Below are 5153 nucleotides of genomic sequence, written 5' to 3' on the forward strand. Positions count from 1 at the left end.
GGAGAATGTGTCTTACTATAATTTCAAAATAAATAATGCAAAAAGATCATTTACGACTCACTACTCGCCACATGAGCACTCACCATTGAATAATACGTCCTACTATAATTTCAAATTAAATAATGCAAAAAATCAGTTATGACTCACTGATCGCCACATGAGTACTCACCATTAAATAATATCGCCACAGGAGCAGACAGTAATGGCCATTGGCCCCCCTAATTGCTACCCTTGCATAGTTGTTCTCCTTCCCTAATACCCCCCAGTCCAACTACACAAAATTGATATTACAAGTCTTGTGCGGAACAAAAATGTAAATAAATTTCACTTTACGTCTCCAAACTTGTATTGATTTCTTAATTTGTATCCCAAACTTTAATTTAAAATTTAGTACAGTAATGAGAAAAAAAATCAATACTCGTCTTGTGAGCGCTCATCATTAAATGATATCGATTTATCCTTAGACAGTATTGATTTTTGCACATTAAAGTACTCCATTATTTGGCTTTTGGTACAAATTTGGTATAAAAAAGAACCCTTTCAAAATTTTTCTTATAATATTTAGTTAAATTCGACATATGGTCTGCTTGGATTCATGTCATACATTAAGATTCACATTGATTTCCTTCTCCATGCATCAAGTATAATTTTCTTACTTTATCAAGGGAAAATAGATGACACTTTTTCAAAACAATTGCTTTCCCTCAATAAATACTTGCATGATTCATGAGGTAATGGATGGACAAGTAGCGCGTACTGAACGCATTCGATGATGTAGAATGTGTCCGACTACAATTTCAAATTCAGTACATTAATGAGAAAAACTAATTAGTACTCGTCATGTCAGCACTCATCATTAAATAATATCGATTTATCCTTAGAAAGTATTGATTTTTACACATTAAAGTACTCCATTATTTGGCTTTTGGTGCAAATTGGGTATCAAAAAGAACCCTTTCAAAATTTTTCTTATAGTATTTAGTTAAATTCGATATATGGTCTGCTTGGATTGATGTCATACATTAAGATTCAAATTGATTCCCTTCTCCATGCATCAAGTATAATTTTTCTTGCTTTATCAAAGGACAATAGATGACACTTTGTCATTGATGTATGTGGGGCATACATATAACAATTGACTCATCCGCAATCAAATTTTACATTCATAAATTCTAAATACCTCATACGCGATTTATCGCAAGTATACGAGTCGAGAGCGAATATAGGGTATTAAGGGTCGATCTCACAGGGAAGATTGCAACTACCGCTGTTTTTCAAACTCCTTTATTATCTAGACTAATATAAACATAAAAGTAATGAAAATAACACTAGAAAGCTCCTAGAGATATGAAATTCATTACTACTCTTGCAAATGAGATTACCGGTTAAGTGAATACTATTATCTTGGCTAGTAATGGAGTAATTTCCTAATGTATGTAAAACCTACTCTTGTAGTGAATCAACTATACTTGTAGCTAAACCATGTCTACTCTCGTGGTTATGAAATTAACTACAAGCTCATTTCTTCTATGAAATTACATGAAACAAGTCACTAAAGCCACAAAGGTGCACCTCTACTCTTGTGAGTGTACTCTCTACGTTTATCACTTCCTTGAACTAGTGTTAAATTCCAATTCTCATTACCAACTTAACACCTTAAGATTATCACAATTAATGGCCGGTTAATCATGATTAGAAAAGCAAAAGTGATAAATAACTTGCTCAAAATAATAGCATCACATAACCAAATAAACATCACTGACAAGATATAGAAAGTTCATCCATACTCTAGGCATAAATTTTAACTAAACATGAAGAAAAACAAATCCAAACTTGTATTGTAGCTAAACATGAAATCAAATACAAATGAGAAAGTGATAGAAGAGATGTCACCCTTGTCACATGAGCTCTAACTCTCCATCTTTGCTCTTCAAATCTTCATCGAAATCTAACTACAAATACAAGACTGATAAACTACACTAACTATACTAATGTACCCTAACTAATGAACTAAGGAAACTCTAGTGAAAGTCTACATTTTTGGTGTGTTTCTCTAGCCTTCCAAAGTTGTGCAAATGTTCTCCAAAGGCCTCTATTTATAGAGGATTCAAGAGCCAAATAAGTTGTTTTTAGTTGTCAGTTTTGACCCTTGAAACTTCCATGAGTTGTCTTTCCAACATTTCAACCTTTTCTTGATGAGATACTGCCGAGACTGATAGCTGGAATTGAGATGGAAAAGTTATATGAAAGCAGGGCAAGTTGATGAGTAAGTTGCAAAAAACAAAAGAGAATACGCGGCTTCAAGCCATGTATTCATGAAGTCGCGTTTTCACTTCTATGCATTTGACACCACTTCAACTACTATTTTCTCAATGATGGAGGCCGAACTACTCTTGTGCAAAACATGAAAGTTGTAGCGCTTTGAGTTAGCTTCCAATGCCTTAAGAATCATCTAAGTTGGAGCTCTATGGACTGAGATATGACCAAAATACCATCAACTGATCAGCGCTCTGTTTCAGCTTTCAATAACAGATTGTACTTCTGTATTTTTAATTTTTGACTATGAAGACGACTGAACTGGATTTCTATGTCTCATGACAAATATAGATCTATCTCTTAGCTTCAACATGGTTCAAGAATCACCTCAATCTGATCTGTGTAGCTCAATATATTATCAAAATACCACAAGGTGTCAAAGTTGCGTTCACTTGCATTTTTTCTTTTGAATGTTTTGCACTTCATGTCTTCTCTAAACCACTTCAAATCATCAATAACCATTCAATTCTCTTCTCAATTCACTCCCTTTGATAATTGAATCATTAAACCTACAAAAACATGAAGTTTTCACCATTAAAATCCATAGAAATACAATTTTCGCACTTTAAACCATAAAATGCATATTTTCACTAGAATCCTAGTTCATTAGCTATAAAACTAAATAAAACACATCAAAACTAACCAATTAAATGCACCAAAAACATGTAAAATATACTCTTATCAGTCACAACAATTGCTTTCCCTCAATAAATACTTGCATGATTCACGAGGTAATGGATGGACAAGTAGCGCGTACTGAAATAACGCTTAATTTCCCGTCACCATCATTAGATGCTGACGCATTCGATGATGTAATCCAAGTGAGGAACCTAACATCACTCAACAGTAAAATAGTGGATATGTTTCCTACTATAATTTCAAAATAAATAATGCAAAAAGATCAGTTACGACTCACAATTCGCCACTTGAGCACTCACCATTAAATAATACGTCCTACTATAATTTCAAATTAAATAATATAAAAAATCAGTTATGGCTCACTAATCGCCACATGAGTATTCACCATTAAATAATATCCCTATATAATCAATCCCTCTAGAGAAGTTGGCCACCACATTAATTTTGAGATGCCTGTCTGATTTGATGGTGGTTCAGTCTCATCCCCTAGAATAGACTCCTTTCTCAGTATAAGAGTAGGAATAGTAGTTGGAGTAGATTAGATGCACATAGTAATGGCCATTGGCCCCACTAATTGGTGCCCTTGCATAGTCCTCTTTCCCTAATACCCACCAGTCCAACTACACGAACTTGATATTACAATTCTTGTGCAGAATAAAAATGTAATCCCAAACTTTAATTTTAGCTATTTTGTTGAACATATTGCTCCCTAAATTTTCAAATTTGTCCCATTTAAATTAGCCATTGACAACATTAGCAAAATTAATGAGATAAAAGACGGTACAAATTAATGACAATGTATAATTTTGTTCCAATTGCAATCTCTTAATTCTTTCTGATTGTTTTCAGCACATTGTCATTGATTTATATACTTACAATCACTAATAATATTAGAAAGATGGTATAAATTAATGACAATATATTATTTTATTATACTTGAGATACCTTGGCTCCTTTTCACCACCTTCATTCAGTGAATTTTCATTGATTTATAAGGCCCTCGTGTTATTGATTTTACTAACGCTATCATTGATTGACTTAAATGCGATAAATTTGAGCATAAATTTTAAAATGTCCAAAATTATGAATTTATAGTGTAAAATGTTTAAAATTAAAATTTAAGGTGCAAAGTGAAAAATTGATACAAATTTAAAGCTGTAAAATATAGTTAGTGCTGAAAATGTTGTTTAATCTAATATGCTTCAAAGAAAGTAGTAGAAGGAGCATGATGTCTCAAGTGTCTAATCATTTGAGTCACAATTCATCCCAAAAGTCTACGTGAATTGTAGTACTTCATGTATTAGAAGAGAAAAGTCTCGCTCAAACTTGAGAAATTAAAATGAAAATGTTGAACCACTTAATGATTTGATGATGGTCAGATTTTTTACAAATAATTACTTCTCCTTAGAATGCATTGATCGTGTATTACATGGGCTGTGAAAAGTCAAAAGATGATAGGATTAATCACACACGTGGCTTGGTAGCTTGATTCATGGACAAAAATATTGTAAAAATGTTGTCCTGGATAAGAGAAGAAGAAAATAGAATCAAAATGTCATGACGAAGTGACACAAAAAAGAAACGTGGAAGTGAATGGAACGGCAAATCTGCAGAAAATTTGGGGTCATCGTCATTAATGCCAATTGCTGTTGGTTACAAGCCTGATGTGCGAATACTTGAAGAAAGAAAAAGCAAAGCAGTAAAACGGGGAAAATTGTTATTTACCTCCTTGAAGATTTGGATATAATCACCTCACTCTCATAAAGCTTACAAATATTCATATAACCCATATCTTGTTTTATATAAAATGAAAATGAGTAAATCTTTCCTACACTGACGGTGTATACACTATCATCGTTGGATTCATGACATGTGTGTAAAAGTTGAATTTCAAACTCAAATTTTACATAGTTGTCATTCATCCAACGCTGATAGTGTATATACTGTCAGTGTAGGAAAGATTAATTCAATGAAAATTACTCAGAAAGTAACCCCACTTGCGGGCTTTAGAAATGTGTGTGCTGATGTTGAGCTTGCATTTGTTTAGATAGTGGGTTTAGGAGGTGCTCATTTAAAATTTACTCTACCTCATTGTAGTTGTTTTTAAAAAAAAATGACTTTATATGCAGAATAAATTATATATATATTGACAGTGTATACACTGTTATCATTGAAGAAGGAGAAGAGTAAATTTTCCA

Source organism: Coffea arabica, chromosome 2e, assembly GCF_036785885.1.
Source record: "Coffea arabica cultivar ET-39 chromosome 2e, Coffea Arabica ET-39 HiFi, whole genome shotgun sequence".
NCBI classification, from domain to species: Eukaryota; Viridiplantae; Streptophyta; class Magnoliopsida; order Gentianales; family Rubiaceae; genus Coffea; species Coffea arabica.